The 25134-nt window shown below is 38.6% G+C and overlaps 2 long non-coding RNA genes across 2 annotated transcripts; one reads left to right on the forward strand and one right to left on the reverse strand.

Moving 5' to 3' along the window:
- Positions 1–1131: 1131 nt before the first annotated feature.
- LOC115286508 lies at positions 1132–4467 on the reverse strand. The gene is made up of 2 exons (XR_003906095.1): positions 4379–4467; positions 1132–1694 (listed from the first exon to the last, which is right to left on the reverse strand). It is a non-coding gene; the product is annotated as an uncharacterized LOC115286508 (long non-coding RNA).
- Positions 4468–12180: 7713 nt separating this feature from the next.
- On the forward strand, positions 12181–15420 carry LOC115287240. The gene is made up of 3 exons (XR_003906361.1): positions 12181–12225; positions 12592–12641; positions 15226–15420. It is a non-coding gene; the product is annotated as an uncharacterized LOC115287240 (long non-coding RNA).
- Positions 15421–25134: the final 9714 nt, after the last annotated feature.

Below are 25134 nucleotides of genomic sequence, written 5' to 3' on the forward strand. Positions count from 1 at the left end.
GGCTCCAGGCTCTGAGCTATCAGTTCAGAGCCCAATGTAGGGCTTGAACCCATGAACTGTGAGATCATGACTATAAGATTTAATAGATGGAGGCAGAGACAGAGGAAAGAAAGAGACCAGGTTATGGAGCCAAGAAAGCCTTTATTGGGATCTGCGATTCCCGGGTGAAGTTCCATGACCCTGGGAATGAGGAGTCAGGGAAGTCACGCCTGATAGGCATTGGGGGTGTTATGGGTGAGGGGGTTCTGGGTTTGATCTTGGGAGGGCAGATTATCAAATAAGGGCATTTCAGGGACGTGGCGGGATGGAACAGTTTGCCTCCTCTGTCAGGGTGATGGGAAGCTGGAGCTTCATGATTGGCTGTTTTCAAAACGGCGCGGGACATTCCAGGTCTGCAGGTGAGGGGAGTGGGGGTCGTGGGTGCATGGAGTTCTTCTCCGACCTACAGCAGAATGGCCACTCGGTCGCCACCTTAAGGTGACTTTTACAATGACCTGAGCCGAAGTCGGATGCTTAACCGACAAAGCCACCCAGGCACCCCAAAACACAAGTTTTTAAAGTTCAATAAAGTAGGGGTGCCTGGGTGGCTCAGTCGATTAAGCTTCCGGCTTCAGCTCAGGTCATGATCTCACAATTCGTGGGTTTGAGCCCCACGTCGGGCTCTGTGCTGACAGCTCAGAGCCTGGAGCCTGCTTCAGATTCTGTGTTTCCCTCTCTCTCTGACCCTCCCCTGCTCAGTCTGTCTCTCTCTGTCTCTCAAAAATAAATAAAAAACAATTAAAAAAAATTAAAGTCCAATAGAGTAATATGGGCTGAAGTTGGACAAGGAGTACCCTAATATTCACAACTCTCTAACAATATCATTCAACATGGGTTTTTCTTGCTCATTCCTTGGCCTGACGATGTAGCCAAGAGAAATCCTCTGGAGTACTGAAAAGGATCAGGCCTTAGAGCAGATGCTGATTGGACTCCACAGGGGCTATTTCTGTGACCTTGGCCCTGTTTTTTTTTTTTTTTAATCTCTTTGAATTGCTTTTAGTTAAACAGGGATATTGATATATCTGATTTTAGGCATGTTATGGAGATTAGGACTAACGTACAGTATGTAAAGTGATGGGCAAATGTTAGGAATTCAATATATATTGTATATTTTACTATGATTCAATTGATATCTATTGATTCCCTGCTGTGTTCAAGGGCCTGTGTTGGGTGTTATCCAGACACTGAGTTGGCAAGTTCCAGGCACGATGTTCCACCTACTAGCTAGCCTCTTCATTCTTCCTGGTCCTCCATCTTGTCACTTGACTAACCACATTGATGGGTGCCTGGCCACAAGTTTCTTCAGATGAGAGCTGGGTCAGGTCAGGGCACTCAAATCTTTTTCACATGTTTCTGCCTAGTTTCCAGAGTGAATATCTGGACACATTCTATAAAGTGGTCTCCAGGAAAAACAAAAACAAATACAAAAAACCCAAAAAACAAAAACCGAAAACCCCCCAAAACCAGCAAAATACTTTTCTCTGGGGTTTCATTGAAACAGATGAATCCATGGTGCATGAAAGGGCTGTCAGGCAGGCTGAGGGTGGCTGAATGCTGGTATAAAGCTGGGCATCTGTTGCTCCACGCCCCAATGTGAGGTCTGTTCTCCTGGGGGAAGCCAGGCTTGGCCAGACAAGCAGTACCATTGTAAGATCCTGACAATAGACAAGCAAGAGGACTTGGCTGTGATGAAGAAATCCCACCCCCTTTGAGTTTTAAAGGAAGGGATGCTGGGGTCCAAAGGCTGCCTTATTAGAGAGAGACAAATCACCCAAACCAATCTTTGTTATGAATGCGGAGCTATTGAATTTCCTGGGCTCTGTAAAGCCTATTGATTTTGTGACAGTCAAAGATAAGTTATGCGCACGAAAGCTTTTTTTCTCCTCCCTTTCCTTCACAACATATTTTTTCAGACATATTGGCATTTGGGGATTGTAAGTAAAACTGTTATTGGTTTCTTTCGATTTAAGTGTAGGTCAGTGCTCAAGCGAGGCTAAGGACCATTTTTACAGGGGTTTTCAGTGCAAAATAAATGAAGCAGGAATCTCTAGAGCTGGGGTCGCTCTCATATGTTATTTCAGTCTCCAGCAGGAATGCTCCAGGCATCCCAGGCATCTCTGGAATTCTGACATTAGCAATGATCCACTTATTCACTTTTGTCCTCTTTACACCACACCATCCTCGCCTTATTGACCCCCATTCCCTTCTCACCAAGCCGTACCCCATAAGGTCAGTGGACCAAGACTTTAAAAGGCAGCACTTGACAGCAACACTCCTGCAATGTAAAATGCTGTGGCGTGTGTATGTATGAGTGTATTCGGCATAAATGAAAGGTCTCTTAAACTGTTTCCTTTTAAATGGGCAGATATGGTTCCCATATGTTACAAAGAGAGTAGCTCCTCTCTTGGTGATTTATTCAGAATTCTATCATATTACAAAAACATTTTGGTGATGCACATACAAATATGTAAAAGAGAGGCATGATGGATCCTACATCTACTGGCATTTAAAGAAAATTGTTACAGCGGCACCTGGGGTCTCAGCTGGTTAAGCGTCTGACTCTTGATTTCAGTGCAGGTCACCATCTCGCAGTTAGTGAGTTTGAGCCCCGCATTGGGCTCCATGCTGACAGCACAGAGCCTGCTTGGGATTCTCCTTCTCTCCCCCTTTCTCTGCCCATCCCCTGCTCATGCTCTCTGGCTCTCAAAAATAAATACCTAAAAAAATTGTTGCAAACATATCCGGATGACAGTAGCATTTATGATAGCTCTGATACCATTTTAAACCACAAAATAAAGCTCATAAGATATAAATATCCATTATTTCTGAATGTTCAAATACTGACTAAACACAAATGTAAAATCCCTTAACATATTTAATGAACTCTAAATATGAGTGAGTCATACTTAGTGAACTCTAAGTATGCCTGGCTCATATTCACCAACACATTCATCCATTCAACAAACAGATGCTGAGCACCAATTATGTGCCAAGCACACAATAACAATATTGTGGATTATTCTGTCTCTATTTTTAATTACAAGGAGCCTGATTTTGTAATTTACTGGCTCAAAACCTATATTCAGGTGAACCAGAGAAAGAAGAAGGCAAGCCAGCACATTCTCTTTGCTCTTTTCCTCTTACCTCCTTTAGGTCCTAAGACTCTATTTCAGTGGAGTAGAGGGCTAGTGGCTAGTGAAGATATTTTAAAAGGACCTACAAATGTAATCCTCTCTGTTTTTGTTTCTCATAATCAATATGCATAGAGTGGCTTCTCCCCAAGTTAACAGACCCAAAATACATTTTTTCCAAATAAGAAGTAATTCGTGGAAAAAAGGTAAGGAGCCATCCCACCTGGGACCTACTCCTCTATTTTCAACAAGGCATAAAGTCCACTTGACGATAGACTATGAATGAGAAGGAAGAGGGGTTTTGCCCCTTCCATAAAAATGGAATCACTCTGCATGCATATATATTAATTGCAGTGTACATGCTCGATTGTGGAGTTATCAGAAAGTTCAACCACTGAGATAGACCTCCTTTAGCAATAGGTCCCAGGGTCCCAGGGTCAAATTAGAAATAAGAAAAGTATTATCTGAGGGTTAGACATTGCTCTCTTAGGGACCATCTTTCATAGTATATACCTTCTGATTGGAACACTGATGGACTGGTGTTTCATGGTGTAGGAAAGAGGGGCATTTTACAAGTGGGGCATTTGTTGGGAAGGTTGGCACAAGGGAGGCTGCAATAGGAAGCTAGGAGTCGCCAGCTTCTGACTCAGGTCTAAGGAGCCTCTGATAAAGTGAGAAATAAATGTGAGGGACAGAGTGCATGGAAAGAAATGTTTCTCTACAGTTTTGTTTAAGGTTGACTCTAATTATTATCTCATTCTCCCCTTCCAAATGGTGCATTATAAAAGAGAGTTTCTAAAGTTTTCTAATATTTACACTCATTATACTTAATTAGGTTTACATTTTATATAGAAATTATTCTTGCAGTCTCTGTTTCATGCATAAATTTCTTTTTGGTAGTCTTAGGTTCTTTTAAATCTCAGGTATGTAGTCTTTCTAGATAAAAGTATTGTGAAAAGAACATGGGTTTGAGAATCAGACAGATTGGGTTTAAATTCCTGATCCAATACTTGCCAGTGTTGAACAAATTACTTTATCCCTCACAGTCTCAAATTCCTGATTTATAAAGTCAGTATACTTTCTACCTCTTAAACCTATTGTAGCAAAGAGAAATTAAAAAAAAAAGTACTTGACACAGGAGTGAGGGCTTGGGAAAGACTGTATCATTGCCTCCAATAATATTCTACCCCGATAAGAATAATATTTACCAACTCATTGACACATGGTTGTGTGCGCCAAGTGTAACATCCTCATTTCACTGATGAATGGCTTGACTAGGGCCGGACTTGCTCTGGATGCTAGAATGTGTATGGAAAGAATAGTTTCCAGCAGAAACTTTTATGACATCATGTGATTCTGTTTACTCCTTGAGATTCTTCCCACCATGATAAAAAGCATATCCTAGTTTGGCTTCCAAAATAACAAGGCATATGGAGTCCATCCAAGCCTAGCTGAGCCCAGTAGAGCCTAAGAGAGTCGGAATTAACCTGTAGACTCAAGGGCAAGAAATATATGGTTTGTTGTTAAAAGCAACGAAGATCTTGGTATTGTTTACTATGACAGCAAAAGCTGACTGCTACAGTGTTCACAAAGTGCTTGTCCCCCACCCTCTTTCTCTACTTAAGAGTTTTTGTCCAAGTTAAATGAGAAAGTGTAAAAAATCCCCATACTGTCTCCCAGTTGCTTGTCTCTTCTTACTCCTCACCTTCTGCTTAGTTGTCTTCTTGGTTTCCTAGTTTCTTTGATATTTATTTGGAATTCATATAATAACTAGATGGAACTGTTGCTCAGATTTCCAATCATCATTATGGTTCCTCTAACTATCTGAGCTTATAATTGGATTAGTTTTATATTTTTGGCTTCATCCTGCTAAAGGCCTTAGTGCTGGGTTAGAAATTTCAACACTAGATGGTGGTTAAATGTCCCCAGATTGCTGTCCAGATGCAGCAGATAGGAGCCTAGGTTTGCCAGCCCCCAAATACTTAGTTGTGTTCCATAGAAACCAGTAATAAGGAGATGAAAATAAAAGCCTGGGTCCCAAAGGAAGGGTATTGTTCACTGAGTACACTGGCTGAATGCACTTCACCCTTCAACTGGTTGCCATTGTTTTTACTTCTATCAAGCCCAATGACTGACTGCAAAGAAAGTCTGGAAGGTGCTAGATCATTATGTAGATTGTAATATCAGAGTTCTTGTTGAATCCATAATCTGGAAGTAAGCTTTGTGAGCAGATCCCAAAGGGGTGAGTGAAAGGGATGACAACACAATTCTGAGACATATCTACAGGCAGTGAAAAATCTAAACCTTAGAATTGTGGGAAAGCTGAACTGGGAACTAGAGAGATCTAATTGGATGGAAATCAGAGCAAAGGTTCAGACATGGGAGGCTCAGACAAATTTTCCCTGATGGCTGTCCTCTCAGCTGTTTTTATGGTTTTAGAGGAGCTCCCTGTCTCTCAGAGGACTTTAACCCAGGATACCCTAAAAGGGATATTTAGCCTCTGACATTCTGCTATCTATGGGGAATGCAGCGTGGTGATCAATCCTGAAGGACCAGAGTGTCAATTTGTCCTTCTAGAACTCAGTAGAAAAGTGGGGTGTGAGAAAGGCAAGATACGAAGTCTTCACTACAAGTCTGCCCTTTCATATATAAAGATTTCTTATGCACTTGATGTTAATTAATCGACCCTGCCCATCCAGTACAAAATCAAAACTATTTCAATAATCCCTTAAAATGTGCAAGAATTCAGGAAGTGAATAATTTTTACTTTTATTCATTCTCCAACTTTTTTGGGGGGGATAACAAGGCTTATGTTGAGTTGAGAGAAGAATACAGCTCAGCCTTTCTCAATAAAGGTGTCTATAACATGAAAAAACTCCTTTGGGAAATGAAGTTTAATTAGAGAGACTGGTAAATCTCTTGTGGGATAGAAGAAGATTCAGGAGGTGAGAACTTTAAGAGACAGCATGCTTTATGAATAATGCAAGAGCTAGGCTTCGCCATCTCTTTCTGCAGATTTACATTTCTGAAAACAAAAGGTCAAAGTACATGGGAAAAGCATTTGAAGCCCTAGAAACCCGTAAGCTGGCAGGACCAGCCTCCACAATGTATTTGCAGCCTGCCTTCCCAGCTTAATTCCTCCTGCACATGCTCTGGGCTGCAGCAAACTGAGCCATATGAGGTCTCCTGCAAACACCCACCCAAGCATTCTGCGGGCTTCCTGTCCCCCACCCGCCCCTCGTCTCACCGCCGTGCCTCCCCCTGCAGGGGACCACGCAGATGCCTTTCCCAGTGAGCCTCCTTCAGCTACAGGTGATACCTTCCCTCTAACAGTTTGTTCATCTCTCATGACACTTGAGATGTTCTACTTTTTATGATCGTATGTATTACCATCTATCATCTCTACTAGACTACAAACCTGAAGGCAAGGTTTGTATTCAATACCTCTGCGTACCGAAAGCATAAAGAAGGTGCCCAAGACAATTATTTACTAAATGGAAGTAGCAAGAAGAAAACTTAAAAATCAACATGGCATCAGCTTTTTATTTTCATGTTTACCACCCCCTTTGTTCAATTTTCATTAATAATCCTATAAAAAGTATTGATGCATATGATTTAAAAGAAGTAAATATTTCTAGGGAGCTAGTTGCAAGCAGAGGTATCATGCCCAAATATCCAGAGACAAGCCCTTTCAACTGTTTTTGACCTATCATAAGACTTGGAAGTGCTGAAAAATGTTCTTGTTCTACCCTCAGGCTTTACTGATGGTCTGGCTTTGTAGAGAATGCTAATTGTAAATAGTTTCCAACCAGAATTTTGAAAGTGCTGTCCCATTGTCTTCCAACTTCACGTTGTTGTGGAGACGTTCAAAGCCATTCTAATTCCTGATCATCCTATATGTAAACACTTCTTTCCTCTCTGGAAATGTATGTGATCTTTGCTTTGTCCCCAGTGGGTAGATATTTCACAGCGGTGTATCCGGCTGCTGGTCTATCATGCATCTTGCTGGGCGCTTGGAGCAAAGTCTAATAATCATACTTTTAAAAGTAGAGTTTTCTGAAGTATTGTACAAATATAGATACCTCAAATTATTTTTTAAGTCACTTAGAGTTTATTATTGCAGAACTGTTTTGAAATATAAGCAACCGAAGTTAGTATTCACATATTTTTGGGCTTTGGCCAAGAAATACCATTGGTCCCGATGTGTTTTGAAAAACTGAAAGTTAATGGTAGAGATGTGTAATTATAAAGTAATTACCTATATGAACATTTGAACTCAGTTGAAATGCCAGGTGTTTAACATCAGAACTGGGTCCTGTGATGGGAGCAGCTGAGGGACCATAGGAGGAAGGAGCTAAAATGGTCAAACAAAACAATCAAAGATCTAAAGATGTGAAGTTGTCTGTGTCCATTCTTGTCCGATCATGGCTGGGCCTTGACAAGGAAGCAGCAGACTGCTCAGCACCAGAAAATATGTAGGAAATAATTTGTCTGTAAGAGAAACACACCTAAGTCCATAAGGGAAGGGGCTAGAGGGGTTTCCCCAAAAATAAAATTTAACATTTATGTCAAAACTAAAATAAATAGTCCCTCCAAAAAATCAGGATCATATAAGGGGGGCAAAGGAGAATACTGCACTGCTTTGTAAGGGAAAAAAAACCTCTACAAATCAGAGAATATGAAATTATAATTACAGAATATTCTGATTAACTCACCCATAAAATAAGATGCATGGTAAAGGTCACCAAACCTTAACCAGTGGCATAATTCTGGTCTGTCAAAACACCTCCAGTTATTCCTCAGGGAAATTAGTTTGCTAGTTATGGAGCCAGTCTCACTAAATTTTAGTGGCCAGAGCGGGCCACAGGACTGGTCATTCAGAGCGTAAGGAGAAGACCTATGATGTGGGTGACTACAGTTCCCCCTTTGATCAGAAAGTCCTCCCAACAGCTGTTATCAATCACTGATTTCCTCCTCCTGCACATCCTCCCTGCCCTTCCTGGACAAAGTGAAATTTTTGGCTCTGACCTTGAGATATTGCCATCGCTTCTGTTTTCCCATCTATATTTCCTTCTTCATTTTCTTCATGGCTGGTTTAAGCTAACTTTCCCGGAGGCAAAATGTTTTGCTCCAGCGCCCTTGGAAAAAAATTCCAAAACCAGGTTTAACGTTCTTTGAAATGACGCATAAGAAAACAATATAAAAGGAGGATGGGTGGGGTTGAGATGGTGGAAGAAGTCACTTTGTAGATAATTGTATGTGTTAATTTTTAACTGAGATCAGTTTAGTGCTCTGAGAAGAAGAAATATCCCAGGTCACCGCCCGCTGCATCCCCGTTCCACACCCAAGCCCGACTGTAAGCACATGTGTCCTATGTCAGGTGTGGATGGGACAAAGGAAATAAAAATTACTTACTTTTGCTCACCACATTTATTTGTATCTTTATAAAATTACATGTTTCATGATTTAAAAACACTTGGAAATAGAAAAACATATAAAAGTGAATATAAAAAAATCATGTCATGTTTTATCACTAGGTAAAGACATCTTTGAATATTGCAATAGATTTACTATTAATCATAAGAGAATTTAGATATATGTGTGTATGTGTGAGTTTACCTATGAATGTGAAACACTGGTGGAAACAGACTGCACGTGTATGGCTCCTAAATATCAAGTCAGGTGTATTTTTATAATGTTAAATATATAAAACCTGAACTTTACTGAAGTACAACATTTCACTCTTTGGATACACTCTAATTCTTTAAACAACACTTTTTTGGACATTAGTGTTTCTGAAATTCTGTTCTTAAGTTGCAGTATTTGTGGTCTTCATTACATTAATCTTTATGTTTTTCTCTGATTGTTTCCTTTGGATAAATTCCAAGGAGTGGAAACACTGGGGTCAAATGTTATGATTGCTTCCAGCGTTCTTAATATGGATAGTACCAATGACATTTTAGAAAAGTTGTATGAGTTCTCACTCCTGTAGCAGAGTGTGAGAATATTTTTTCACCAACGGTCCTTTCCAACATAGGTACTATTATTTTTATAATACTACTATTTGGACAATAAGTTGTTAATATAGGAAAGTTAAACATACACAAATGATTCAACCATTCTTGTTTTAATTTAAATTTCTTTGATCATGAATGAGGTTGAACCTTTAAAAATGTGTCTCTTAACAATGTGTTTATTTTGCTTTTTTGTTTGTGAATTTCTATTTAGTTCCTTTGCTAGATTTTTTATTTGGAGGATATATATAATAGGCATATATATAATATCATATATTAAATTTAAACATATTTAACAGCATATATTAAATAATATATACATAATTTTGTATGTAGATTATAAGTTCTTCATAGATAAGAATATTAACTTTTCTTTGATTTCTAACAGTTATATTGAAAAATGATTGACATACAGTAAACTGTATATTGAAAGTATTCCTTTGACTTGTAAAAATATTACCCCAACCAAGATAGTGAATATATCCATCGACCTCAGAAATTTCCTTTTGCTTCTTTGTCATGCTCCCCTCCTTCATACCCTTCTCTGCCTCTGCCATGTCCCAAGGGAACTGCTGATCTCATTTCTGTCACTACAGGTTACTTTTCATTAAAAAAAACAAGTATTATATGACATGTATTCTTTCCTATCTGGCTTTTCATTCGTAACTTTTTGGAGACTTATCTATGTTCTGTCATATATCAATAGTTCATTTCTTTTTAATGCTGTATTTGTATTGCATTGTATTGACATAAAAGCTTGGTTTAACCATAAATTTGGGTTGTTTTCAGTTTTTGAGCTATTACAAATACAGTCTTTACAACCCTTGCTGTAGACATTTTTTTAAAATAAACATAGCCTTCGTTTCTTTTGGGGAAATGACTGGATGAAGATTTACGTATGTTCAACTTTTCTAGAATCTATCAATCTGTCTTCCAAAGAGGTTATACCACTTTATATCCTCAATAGCTGGTTTTAAGAGGTCCAGTTGTTTTCTATTCTCACTAACATTTGGTATAGTAGGTCTTTTTAATTTAGTTTTAACCATTTCAGTACATGTGGAGTGGTATTTACTGTAATTTTAATTTGCATTTGCCTAATGAATATTAGTGTTGGACATACTTCTATGCTTATTTACCATGTATATATTTTATTTGGTGAAATGTTTACTCAAATCTTTTTCCATTTTGAAATCGAATTCAGTACTAAATGTAAAGAACAATAAATTATGATGAAGTAAATTTTATCTAGGAGCATGAAGCTAGTTTGACATGTGATATTCAATCAGTGTAATTCATCATATGAACAAATTGAAAAAGAAAAATCATATGACTATCTCTATAGATGCAGGAAAAGTGGTTGACAACATTTAACATCCTTTCATAGTAAAGATATTGTCACAATACGTGGCAGAGAACTTTCTTAACTTGAATAAGGGTACCTACAAAAACTCCACGGTACCTGTGATACCTGATGGTGAAATTTTGAATTCTTTCTCCCTAAAATTTGAAAGAAGACAAGGATTTGTGGCTTCACCGCTTTATTCAAAATTATACTGGACATTGTAGTAAATGCAACAGGTCAAGAAAAAGAAATGAAAGGCATCCAGATGGGAAAGAACTAAAAGTTTTCATTCATATTTGGTATGATTGCCAATATAGAGCATCAGTTGGAATCTTAAAAAGCTACCATAATTAATAAGGGAGTTTATCAAGGATATAGAATAAATTACATACATAAGTCAATTATAATTCTATATGCTAGCAACAAGCAATAGGGAATTGAAATTAAAACATAATACAGTTTTTAAAATGATAGGAATTAAGGAATATTTTGGGATAAATCTGAAAAAAGAAGAACAAGATGGGCATGCTGAAAACTATAGATAACTGTTAAGAGAAATTTTAAAAGACATAAAGAAACTTAATGCATACCTTGTTCAGGGACCAAATATTCTATTTTTAAGATATCTATTCTTTTGGAAATGGTTTATAGGTTCGATGTAATCTCAATCAAAATGCCAGCAGATATTTGGTAGAAATATATATATATATATATATATATATATATATATATATATATACACACACACTTATATATATGTGTGTGTGTGTGTGTGTGTGTGTGTGTATAATGTATGTAGAGAGAGAGAAGGCATGCATTTTTAATTTTATGAAGTCTAATTTATCAATTTGTGCTTTTATGGATAATGATTCTATCATTATATAAGAAATTTTTGCTTAATCAAAACCTACAAGATTTTCTACTATTGTTCTTACAGTTTCATATTTTTTAATTTTATACCTAGGTTTATGAGCCATTTTGAATTAAATTATATATATATCTGTTGAAGCTACCCTTTTGGCATATACACATCTAATCTAATTGTTGCATCACCACTCATTAAAAAGATCTTCCTCCACTAGATTACTTTGCCTAGTCAAACGTGATTTGTTCATAAATGTGTGGAAATATGTTTGGACTTTCTATTTTACTCCATTGATCTGTTTGTCTATTTTTTTGTACCAATGCTACACTGCCTAAATTAGTGCAGCAATAAGTCTTGAAATCAGGTAGTGTAAGTCCTCCAGCTTTATTCTTCCTTTTCAAAGCATTTGGCTATTCTAGCACCTTTGCATTTTCACGTGACTTTTAGAATCAGTTTGTCAGTTTCTACAATTTCTAATTTTTGAAACATAAAGGTTTTAATTTTGTTCAGTGGTGGAAAGCTCAATTCTATATTGATATTGACTGTATGTGGAAAGATATTTTTAAACTGTCAGTCATATGAGATTTTCATGTATACAAGATGTTCTACATTATAAATTAGCTATACCAGGAAAAGCTGCACGTACCATAGACCCTAACTTTGTATCCTCAGTAAGCTTCCGTGTGGTTGTGTAACTGGGGTTAATGATAAGCAAAGAGGGTCAGAGAAATGCCCTGGGGACACTGTCAAACACAGTTCAGAAATCAAAGACTTTTTAGGCAGCGGGACCTTAGAGACGCGTTGTAGCCAATCCTGGGGAAGTCGAACATGAAGGTAGCTGAGTGAACTCCCTTATAGCAAGGAAAACTTGGGAACTACAGGCGGGTAGAGATATCAGAAGGAATGTGCACCTAAATAGCCAAATTCTCCCAGAAAGCTAACTCTTGTAATAAATGCCCTGGTAATACTGCACACAGCCATGGCCAGTAGGGGCGCCCAGGATTTCAAAGCCAGTCCTCCCACCAAGGTGTAAGATTGTTGCCCAAATCATCATTCTTAATCAAATACTGGAAACATCAGTCTATTTTCTTTAGATGCCTGTCTCCCACAATTAGTGCAGTTGTTGGGAATTTGGTAACTTTGGGAAGACGATGCATTTGTCTCTCTTTTCCTTCCTCTCCTTTCTCTCTTCCCTTACAGGATAACTGAGATCCCAGAGTGGGAACAGGAAGCCTCACTGCACTGAACAGGTATGCTCCTCACAGTTCCCGAGGGTCCTGAGTATGCCCTTGGCCCTCTCAAAATTTTATAAGTTATTTGAGTAAGGTAGAGAAAATTAATAAGATCAATAGCCAACAATTGATTGGTTCAGAGAAACTAGTGTCTCCTGGCTGCAAATGTAATCAAAACCAGTTGTCTTCAAATTTTTGTTGAAGTATCTCCTGAAAGAATTTTGAAAAAAAAAAAGACACATGAAAACCATCCCATATTTAGGTATACATAAAATTTTTTACCTGAATTTAAATAGTGACAAAAATGTAATTTTTCTCATATTGTAAACAAAGATTTATTTTTATTAAAATTTCTCTTAATGTTTATTTGCTTTTGAGACAGAGAGAGACAGAGTACGAACAAGGGAGGGGCAGAGAGAGAGGGAGACACAGACCTGAAACAAGCTGCAGGCTCTGAGCTGTCAGCACAGAGTCCTATGCAAGGCTCAAACCCAGGAACCGCAAGATCATGACCTGAGCTGAAGTCGGACGCTTTACTGACTGAGCCACCCAGCCAAACAAGGATGTTTTAAAAGAAAGATATTAATTACCTTTAGAAATGTATCCAAAAAATCAAAATTGACCTTAGTCAATTGATACTCACTCTTTTGTCTGTTTGTTTATTTTAGGAAAAGAGAGAGTGAGTGCAAGCTGGAGAGAGGGGCAAAAAGAGAGAGGGAAAGAATCACAAGCAGTCTCCACATTCAGTGCAAAGCCCAATGTGATGCTCAATCCCATGACCTGGGATCCTGACCTGAGTCAAAATCAAGAGTCAGATGCTCAACAGACTGAGCCACACAGGGACTCCTATGATAACATTTCCATACGTGAAATTTTATGGAATCACAGGCCATAACTGTTCATTTTTTTTGGATTGAGTTATTCTTAAGTTATTACTGAGCTATTATTATTATTACAATTAGTTCTCATACACAGTTGATCAAAATAAAATATATTAAAATGTTGAACAGATGATTAATAATCACAAAGAAAATTTTTATCAAAAGATAGCCCTTATTAAGGAGTGGGTTATGCATAGTGAAATAAGTCAGTCAGAGAAGGACAGTTATCATATGATTTCACTCATATTGGATTTGAAGAAACTTAAAAGATGATCATAAGGGAAGGGTAGGAAAAATAAGATAAAAACAGAGAGGGAGGTGAATCATAAGAGACTTTTAAATACAGAGAAAAAACTATGGGGGTGGGGAAAATGGGTGACGGGCGTTAAGGAAGGCACTTGTTGAGATGAGCACTGTGTGTTATATGTAAGTGAGGAATCCCTGGAATCTACTCCTAAAATCAGGACTACACTGTGTCTTAGCTAACTTGAGGATAAATTAAAAAAAAAAAAGGAAAGAATGGATCTTATTTTTCAATGGGTTCATGAATCCATTAATAAAAATTATGTAGGCTAGAGTAAAACAGGTTTTTGCTTTAATGCTTTCCCTTTTTTGTTTAAATAAATATAAGTTGGGCACCTGGGTGGCTCAGTTCGTTAAGTGGCCAACCTTGGCTCAGGTCATGATCACGGTTCATGAGTCCAAGCCCTGGGTCAGCTTCTGAGCTGACAGCTCAGAGCCTGCTTGGCATTCTCTCTCTCTCTCTGCCCCTCCCCTCTTCTCTCTCTTTTTCTAAAATAAACAATAAATAAATAAACAAACATAAACACTAAGAAAACTTGTTCACATAAATAAGTAGATACAGATGGAAGGAATTTTTTCCATAGTAATTTCCCTCAATTCTCTATATTTTTTCCTGTTGGGGAGAGTTATGCATTTTTTGTTTGTTTTTTGCAAGGTGGGAGGAGAAAAATTGCAAAAGGGAGAGGTGAGCAATTGGAACTACTGGTGAATTCCCAGATGGATTGTTTTATCAATTAGGAAAGAATAGTATAGAAATTGAGGATCTAGAAATTTGATCCCATTAAACTACCTAGCTTCCTGTATCACTGGTAAAGTTTTTGTGTATCTCTAAACACACATTTCAGTTTGAATATTATTTGTCTACACCAGGGAATTGCAAATGTGGTTCCATACCAGCATCCTAAGCATTATTTGAGAATTTGTTAGAAATAGAAATTCTTAGGCCTCACCTTAGAGTCAGGCATTGATGTCATTGATGTTTTCCCAAGATGGGAAAACTACTATAATCAAATAAGTGCTAGATTCCTCTGCTCCTCAAATAAATAGCTTGCAGAAAAGGGCACAAAGAATTTAACCTTTTTAAGAATGGCCATTGTCCTTGCTCTTTCAAATAAGGAGAGCCTCTTCACTTACTGTGTACGTGCATTCCCACCAAATGCCTTGGATTGTAGGATTATTTGGGATAAAGCTGACAAAGAGACAGAGGACCTAAAGCTAAGTGTAGTCCCTGAGGTCATTTTCTGATAAAATGTCTATCTTCTGCACAAAAGTTGTAGGTCTCCCAAGGCAGGGACAAAGTCTTTATACGGCAAGGGCAAAAAGTTGTTTGTTAAACAAAATTTAAATGGTGGTATTTAAATGTAATGGAACTGATACATTTGGCATTTAAAAGGTTGTCATTGAATTTATGCTCTTAGGTCAATTTTGCCAAGACCATGAAAGGGGGACTCAATGCAGTGACAAACCAACTACAAGAAGGAACTAGAAACTGAGGCAGCACAGTACGAACAAGGAGAACCTGTTATCAATCACTCAGGACCATGGAGGCTACCAGTTTTGGAAAAGATTTTAGCATTTCATGCTCGTGTGTTTCTTGATCCATTCATTATATGTCTAGGCAATTTGGTTGAATTCTGTTTTCTGTGGTTTTTATTCCATAAGCAAAAGTGATTTTTGTTTCTGGATTTTTTAAATGTTTATTTATTTTGAAGGAAAGAGAGAATGTGAGCAGGGGAAGGGCAAAGAATGAGGGAGACAGAGAGTATGAAGCAGGCTCTAGGCTCTGAACTGTCAGCACAGAGCTTGACATAGGGCTTGAACTCACCGGCTGTGAGATTGTGACCTGAGCAGAAGTCAGACACTCAGTCGGTTGACTGAGCCACATAGGTGCCCCAGTGATTTTTGTTTTTTAATATGAAATTATGAAAATGGTCTTGATAATACACTGTTCAAGTACATGCTCCCCCTGCTGCTACTTCAGCATATCTGATCTCAGCTGACACCCCCACTCTCCACATGAGGCCCAAAGAGTTTTTGCCTCTGGCTTAAAATCACACTACAAGACATCAGATGAGGTGGATGTGGATCAGGCCTTCCCATTAAGTGCTTTCCTGGCTACAGCACAGTGCTGTAAGATTTTCTAGGAGAAATCCCTACTTTAGAAGTGGGAAACTCAACAGAGCAATATCAAGATTCTAGTAACAACATTACCATGCAATATCTGAAGTATTGGGTGGGCCATTTTATGTCACTAAATTTTGCCCAAAACCCTGCTTGACTCTAAAATTTTATGAAGTCTGTCAACTTCAAGACATTTTTTTCTAATGAAATTGAAGCTCAAGAATTTACAATATTTGTGATTTGTTTATCACTTCTATTATCTTTAAACCTCTTCCCTTACTCTGCTCTATTTGGCTTAGCTAATAAACATTTTCTTGTTCTGCCCCTGGGGCTCATAGAGCCTTTTGAGACTGTTTTAGAGTTTAGGCTTTGAATAGACAAGGGAACAAAATTGTAACAAGATAGCGCTTCATTATTCCAAAGAAAAACCAATTTGAATTTATATTTTATTATTGAAAAAATATTAAGAGTTGGAAACTGTTTAACTGTAAAAAGACTTTTTTCTTGGAGGTTATCTTTTCTTATGCAGAACAGACTCCATGGCCCTGGTTCCCTGCCAAGCTTGAATGGTCTGATCATAGACCCAGCAATTCCTGCAGCAAGGTCCTCTCTTGTCTTCTTTAACATCTTCCAGGTCACCAAAAAAGGATATTTGATCACTGAGGAATCCACTTCCTACTCTGCCACTCCTATATTGTTGTTCTTCAAGATATGCTATGGAATGATGAGGGGAGAAAATCCTCTTTTTGTTGGTGGTAGGGAGGAGTGAAGTTCTGGAGTTTTTGGGAAATGGTTGTATTGGAGGTCTAATAACTCCTTTGAAGGACCAAGTCTCCGCATTTTTTGGTCATTGTGTTCCCATCTATGCTATTTTCTGAAGTAATTTACTTGTCAGAAAGATCACAGGAAACTAGTAATTTGCTTTGTGCACAAAGCATTGTGTAGCTATGGCTGCATTTTCTCATAGGGCTGTAATCTTTCATTTGTCTGAATGAAATGATGGATGAGCAGATTTCACCACTTGGCATGCCCAAGCTGCTATTTGTCCACGCCTCTTATGCCTTCATGACATGGCTCCTCTGGCTGAGACACCCCTAAAAAGCAGGACTGTGGGACCTAAGACAGAGGCTCTGAAATGAGGATCTTCTAGACAGATTAATTATCACTGGAAACCAATCCCTAAAATTGGAAGTATTTACATTGCTCAGTATATTTTACTCTCTTTATGTAAGAACCAGATAAAATACCTTGTTTTGCTTATTGAACAAAGTTGATGAACTTATTTCAAAGTTGTCCACCATGAGGCAAAACAGAAAATACATTGCCTGTGGTTGACTCCTCTCTCTTCCTCAGCCAAAGGAAAGCAAGCCACTGTATCTGTTAATTACTATTGGATTTATTCATAAAGATGTTTCACACAGTACACCTTTTAAGCCCAAACTGTGTGCTGAATGAACATAAACAGGATTAACAACTTCATAATTTTCCCAGGCTTCATTCCCATCCACCCATTTCACATAAATGACAATAACCCAAATGAAAAGAGTTTAAAATTTAATAAGGAGGTTTCACTTGAGATAATTATAGAGCTCCTTGTAGGATTTCAGAACCCTCTTTATTATCAAAAATAGTTTGTAGATTTGACTTCAATTTTGCCTGGGCAATTTACGGTTTGAATACATGGTCCAGGTTCTCTGTTGTCAGGCATGTGAGGAAATGTTGAAGACAAGGTAGTCTCCCATATGCAAACACCAAGCCCTCAGGGTCACCTTGTCAAGGAACTGGGGGCAAAAGGTGAAGTCTTTAATTTGGCAAAGAGTGTCTACAAAAACCTATCACAAAGACCATACTTAATGTTGATATATTGAAAGCTTTCCATGGGAGTTGTGGGAAGTGAAATTTTTGTCAGGCCGAACTTACCCTCTCCCTTCAACACACTTCCTCTCCAGGAGGTAAATTCAACAAAGATGCACGAAGCATCTACTCCATGCTTGAACATTAAAGGTACGAAGACAAATAAGACATGGGTCTTGCCCTGGGAGAGCTGATGGGTTATTGGATATGGCAGGTAGAATCAAACTGACTGCAACATACTGTGGTAAGTGAGTACCAGCAGTACAAAGCACTGTGAAGCCAAAACCTCTCCAAACATGCATGTGCATTACACATTATGTGTGTGTGAGTGTGTGTGTGTATTTCAGTAGACAGTTTGAAAAATAATTATGGTGTTTAGTGGCAAAATATTAATTGTGTCTGGTGCACAGGGTTTCTGAGTAATATTCATTCATTCATGTATTCGCTCATTTTAAACATTTAGTGGATTTTACTCTATGTCCAGGCATTGTGCTTGTCCTGGAGTTCCAAAATCATTTTGGAATGGCTCCTTTGGTCAAGGAGCTGAAGGCTGGATATTAGAAAGGAGGTTGAAAGGCCTTGAATGATATGTAGAGGTTCAAACATCATTCTGCTTTTGTTTTTTAACAGGGGGTTAAATGCTACGGTAAGATCTCCAGACAGAGGTTGAGCTGGAGTGGGGAATGACAGATGTCAGGGAGAAGCACCTGTCTTTGTCCAGATGATACGGGCTTGAACTAAGGTAGATAAATTGGATCTGGAGGGAAGAAATTTTTAAAATAAAAAGGAAATGGGGCGTAGGTCAAGGCTTTTTAACAACAACTCAGAAAAAATGACACTGGCTGTGTTAAGAAGAGAAGATTTTATGGGAAGGGTTCTATCAGCCTCGTATGGATTATCATAGTGAAGCCTGAGAATCAGATTCAGAAAATGTGCAGCAAAAGCCTCTGGACAACCAAGAGCAGGGAGCAGCTTCTTTTCCTTCTTTAGGAAGAAAAATGTATCCTAACTGCAGTGGCGTTGCTGTTGCTGCTAGGCAGCACTCCCCGTAACCTGCTACCCTGAGTCTGCACTCTATTCCAGGGGTGTTACACTTATTAGATCTCAGAATTCTGGGTGCCATGCTTGAGGGTCCAGAGAGGGGAGGGGACTATGTGGCTGGTAGAATAATTCTGGTGGACTTTTCCCAACCTGAAAGGGAAGTTTGGACATTGAATTGCCTCCTGACGACAACTGTTCATTTCAAGGATATTAAGTACTTATCGTCAGGACTCCAAGGGATCCAGATTTATTGACAGAGTGAACGATGATGCCATAATTGTGAATGAGACACGGAACCAAAAGGAATGCCACAATGACTCAGGGTCAGACTGAGTTTGAGATATCTTCGAAATAGCTGAGTAAAAGCCCAGAAGTTAGATACTGTGGTCTGGATAACAGGACAGAGGTCAGAGCTAGAGATAATGACTCGTGAGTTTCTTTATCTGGCAGGATTCTACTCCCTCCACTGCTACTTCTGTCCAGAGCCCAGAACCGCTTAGAATTCTCATCCCTGGCCTTTGTGCTCCTATTATCTCCCCCTCCTTTGGATTCCTCTACTTCATTCCATTCCGTGGTCTTTCAAAATGGTGTTTTGTCCCAGATGGGAGGAAGTTAATCTTCCATTGCCCCATCCAGCACTGATAATTCAGAGGAAAGAATATGCCAGGAGTGTCCCCATATACACCCCAAACTCAGACACCATTTTTTCTTTTTGCCAAATTAACCACTTTTGGGTGGGCTTATCCCTGATTCTACACATTCTTAAGAGATCAGTGGCCACAAGGCAAGTATTTTTAAGTTCGAGATTTCCTGGCTCTAAGTGATGCCGGTCGGCAGACCCAGAAGGAGACAGAAGAGGCAGCTGTGTCTAGTCCAATTTCAGGCTCTCCTATTACCTGTCATGACGGTTCACCTGGCCTCCTCCGTCACTCTCATGAGGCCTGGGATGTTGCAGTTCCTACCATCCCACACATCAGACCACCCCCACGAGATTCCCAAACTGGGATTATAGAGCAACTAAGGGGGGAGGTGAAGGGGATGGAGGAGAGGCCAGATGGCATTGAGTCTTCATTCCCTGTTTAACCAGAACAACTCTGATTTTCTCTCTTCTGAAACTTAGACGTTCATATAAAATTTCCTTTGAGGACAGAGCTCTGATATTAAAAACAAATTTACAAACCATCACTTTCAAATGGCAGGTCTCAAAAGCTTTTTAGTTTCAGGACACCTTTACAGTTTTAAAAATTATTGAGGACCTTGAAGGGCATTTATTTTATGTGGATTCTATTTACTAGTATTCACCATATTTGAAATTAACACAGACTATTTTTAAATATTTATTTATTTAAATAATAAAAATCCATTCCATGATAACATAGATATCATATTTTTGTTAAAAATAACCATATTCTCCAAAACAGAAATAATGAGTGAGAAGAGTGGCAGTATTTTGCAGTTTTGCAAATCTCTTTAATGTCTGGCCTAGTAGTAGACAGATGGATTCTCATATCTGCTTCTGCACTAAATCTGTTATGATATGTTGTTCAGTTGAAGTATATAATTTAAAAAAGCAGATCTCATAGTGATATATAGTTGGAAAAAGGAGGAGTATTTAATAGTCTTTCTAGATAATTCTGCTTATTCCTCTTTGACACTACACCAAAACTCGACAATTAGTGGTTTCTTAAATGTTAATTTGTAATATGGAATCAAACTCCTCTTAATAAACATTCTTAACTCCATATATTGGAATATTTGTCTCTCTTGCACTCTGGATGGCTTTTTCACCCAAGCATAACTTTGTGACACCATATTTTGGTCATCTGAGAAATATTGGTTCACTGAATTGTTTTTCAAATTGATACAGCTCATTTTACCATCTCAATAGGCTGGATTTGGTAATATGATCACCAATCTCATGAGAAAAATCTCTCCCTATCGGGAGGCTATCAAACAAATCAGCTCTTTTCTTTGAAGTACTAGCCTCACTTTCCTTTCCGAAAAATGCTTGCAGAATAAACTATTGCCAAATAACTGTAGTTTGTCCATCAGTTCTTCTTTCAAGGTGAAAGGTATTTCATGGAAAAAGTATCTAGATCACCTTGCAACCGAAACACTCAAGTATTTTTCCTCAGGGCAGCCATCATACTTCCATATGCAGCTTAGAAGTGCTTTGTGTGTCATTAACATGTCATCACATGGATTACTAAAAACGCCTGTACTCAAAGGTTGATTTAATAAAACGAACACATATCTTATTCTTCCTCAAAGATATTCATAAGTGAAACTGGTTTATTAGTACTATTATTATTATTGTTATGAGTGCCTGACATTGAAGTATCATGACTATAGGTTTGGTGACAGGGTCTTGATTCCAACTAACACATGAGCAATTTTACTTTGAGCATCAGTGAAAATGCCAGTAGAGTGAAAAAGATAAATACCATTTTAGTATTAGCATGAAAATACACACACATACACATTTATATTTCTACTATGCACTTGGACATAACCCCCCCCCCCCGCACATACATACACACATGGCTTTTTAGTATTGGTGACACTGGTTTTTGTTTAGTTAGTGAAAAACTGATTTAGATATTCAGGAAAAGCAAAGAACTGACAATTACATTTACACTTGGTTAAAAGGTTAGCTTTCTTTGGCTTCTAAGACCACTAAGTGCATTCTTGGACACGTGGACATGACTCGCCATTCTGGAGGTAGCCTTGTCCTTGGTTAGCATCTACTGTGCCCATGCAGAAGACAGTGCTGAAGGGATGCTTTCACTGAAGTTGGTTCTGCAGCATCTCTTTGGCCAGGATGTGACCTTGATAATCACTGGTCAGTGTTCTCCACATCTGCATGAGGCTGCCCGATATTCTAAATAGACGGCTACTTCCTCTTTAGAACATGGCTAATTCCATTCTTTTCTGATGCCGGGGAGAATATTTTGAAATTTCCTTCTGACAGGTGCAAACTAAAGGAATTATTTCATTTAACTGGCTTATTGATTGAATTGAATAATTGATTTTATGGTTTGTAGCAATACACTTCTTACTTTGTAAAGTAAAAACTCTAAGCAGTTCATATAAAACTGAATGTGGGAAAATGTCCTAGTAGAATTTACTAGAGATGAAATATCTTTGTGAAAAATATGAGGATGTTAGCAAGCAGCACTCTTTTGCTGCCTCAGACTTTACTCCTCTTTGGTTCCTATTGGGCTTGTCTGGGCATCACCACTAATCTTTTGTCAGAAAAGCCCCCCGGTTATGTGAAATCATTTCTCATTGATGTACGCCACTGACAACACCATCCATCACGGTTAGGTGGGAGGTAAAGAACTGAGATCTTGAACTGTGAAGAAATGAACAATTAAAACCAATGGGTACGTTTCCCTAGCTCACAAAGACAAACTAAAAACTGCTACCTAAGATTAAATAAGCCCTGCTTGCATTGTTGGCAGCCCTGTTGTGGTCAGGAGCATTGCGAGGCTGCATCCATTGCGCGATGGTAGTTTATGGGTTTATTTTTTTATTGTTTATTTTTTAAAGGTTTTGTTTAAAGTCCAGTTAGTTAATATAAAGTGTAATATTAGTTTCAGGTGTACAGTTTAGTGACTCAACGCTTCAATACACACTCGATGCTCATCACAGCAAGTGCCCTCCTTAATCCCCATCACCTATTCCCCTCCCCCCCAAACAATTCCTCCCTGGTAACCATACATTGTTCTCTACAATTAAGAGTCTGTTTCTTGGTTTGCCTCTCTTTTTCCCCTATGCTCGTCTGTTTTGTTTCTTAAATTTCAGAAATAGGGGTGCCTGGGTGGCTCAGTTGGTTAAGCATCCGGCTTCAGCTCAGGTCATGATCTCACGGTTAGTGGGTTCGATCCCCGCGTCGGGCTCTGTGCTGACAGCTAGCTCAGAGCCGGAGCCTGCTTCAGATTATGTGTCCCTCTCTCTTTCTGACTCTCCCCTGCTCGAACTGTCTCTCTCTGTCTCTCAAAAAATAAATAAATAGATAAAACATTAAAAAAAATAAATTTCAGAAATGAACCCACAGCTATATGGTCAATTAATCTTCCACAAAGCAGGAAAGAATATCCAATGCAAAAAAAGACAGTATCTCCAACAAATGAAATTTAGAAAACTGGACGGGTACATGCAAAAGAATGAAACTGGACTTTTTTCTTATACCATACACAAAATAAATTCAAGATGGATTAAAGACCTAAATAGGAGACAGGAAACCATTAACATCCTAAAGGAGAACACAGGCAGTAACCTTTCTGACACTGGCCATAACAACTTCTCACTAGATGTGGTAGTTTAACTTGGATTGATTCTCTATACCTGCTTTGAGCTTTGGCTTGGAAGAGTGGATGCATGGTCCAGCAAGAGCAGGGGTACTGAGATATCCAAAGTTCATTTCTTAGTACTGATCATAAAAGAATACTTAAATTTCTGCTTTAAATGTAGTATGTGGAAAGACCTGGCAGAAATCAAATCCCTTTCCCACGGTACTTCCTGAAGATGACCTTGTCAGAGATTTGGTCATTACTATGGCAGCTGAGGTCAAAGAGTAAATTCCACTTGTGCAATTTGAGTCCCCACTTGCTCTGGGATTTCAGCTACTTTGAGGCCCCAGGGGCTAGGTTTCCATAGGCTTTGAGCAAAGCTGCCTGTTTGCATAATGTTCAGGTGCCCCTGCTTATTGAATATGCACAACTTCCATTTGTTCATGCAGATCTGGTAATTGTCTATTTAATCACCTATTTGCATGCACAATTACTCAGTTTGGGCACATCCACACACATTTGCATATGTAAATCTTGACTTGGGCTCCTGCAAAATGACTGCACCTGCAAACTGCAGCCGGGCCCATTTATAAGCCCTTAGGGTTCAGCCTTGCCCCACAAGGGAAAGGAGGACCAAATGGGCTTGAAATCCAAATGTTGAGCTGTAATTCTATGTGTAATGAAATCGATTTAATCTTTCTTTAAGGCCTTAAAAGGAAAAAATGTTAGAAAGTATATTGATTATCTTCTAATAGGAAGGAAACATCAGTTAAAAACTTTTATAAGAAAATAAAGGAAGAAAATCTGAATAAAGACTGTTGTAGGATAGAAAGAGCAATATTGAATTGAATCTTCTCCCCAAATACTGTGTCAATATAACTTTTGTTACCTTTGATACTTAAAAGAACAGAATTTTTGAAACTCTAGGCCAGAAGGCTGAAATTGAGGTAGTGGCCATCCATGATGGAAAATGAAGCAAGTGGCACAGATCCATGGCTTTATGAAGTTCTCCTTCTCCCATCAGCAACAAAATTGCCTGGGGTTCCTATGCATGAGACTGCTTTCTCTGCTCACAGAAAAGTCCAACTCAGTTACCTGGTGCTTCTCTAATGACTTTCATGTCAGCATAGAACATCCCCAGATAAATATGGGGCAAACCAACGTGTGTGCAGAGAATGAAGGGGAACATAACTTTTCACGATTGTGCACAGGAACTTCTCCACCACTGTGAAAATGCAGTTTCTTCAGCTTCCGTCTGAATGTCTCAACTGGAAGATTGTTTACATTTCAGATTATTAAACCATCCCAGAGACTGGTTCAATAGATGTGACACTAGGCCTGAGAGTCTACATTTTATCTAATATTCCAGGGGATTCTAATGCATATGGGTTTGGAACACACTCTTTGAAACCCTGATTACTGTGGCTTTTAAGGAAACTGATGTGTGTGTGTGTGTGTGTGTGTGTGTGTGTATTTTCCCTCCAAAAACACAAAAAGTTCTTCCTGATTCTTTCTAAGAAGCCAGCTCCTTGACTGCTGGTAAGAAACATACATTGCAGAGTTAATTGGTTTATAGTAAAGTCTCTAAAAGCAACCAGGTTTGGCTCAGTATTAATATTAATGCAAATCTGTCATACCAAACCCCATCTTCATGAAATATTATACCTGCCTTTCTTAAAAGCCTAAGAAACCTTATTTTTCCTTCCCTTCCCCTATGTTCATCTGTTGTGTTTCTTAAATTCTACAGATGAGTGAAATCTATGATGTTTATCTTTCTCTGACTGACTTCCTTCACTTAGCATAATATACACTAAAAACAGAGAGGGAGGCAAACCATAAAAGATTCTTAAATACAGAGAACAAACAGGGTTGCTGGAGGGGTGTTGGGTGGGGGGTGGACTCAATGGGTGATGGGCATTAAGGAGGGCACTTGTTGGGATGAGCACTGGGTGTTATATGTAAGTGATGAGACACTAAATTCTACTCCCAAAACCTTTATTACACTATATGTTAACC

This window comes from Suricata suricatta, chromosome 3 (genome assembly GCF_006229205.1).
Source record: "Suricata suricatta isolate VVHF042 chromosome 3, meerkat_22Aug2017_6uvM2_HiC, whole genome shotgun sequence".
Classification (NCBI taxonomy): domain Eukaryota; kingdom Metazoa; phylum Chordata; class Mammalia; order Carnivora; family Herpestidae; genus Suricata; species Suricata suricatta.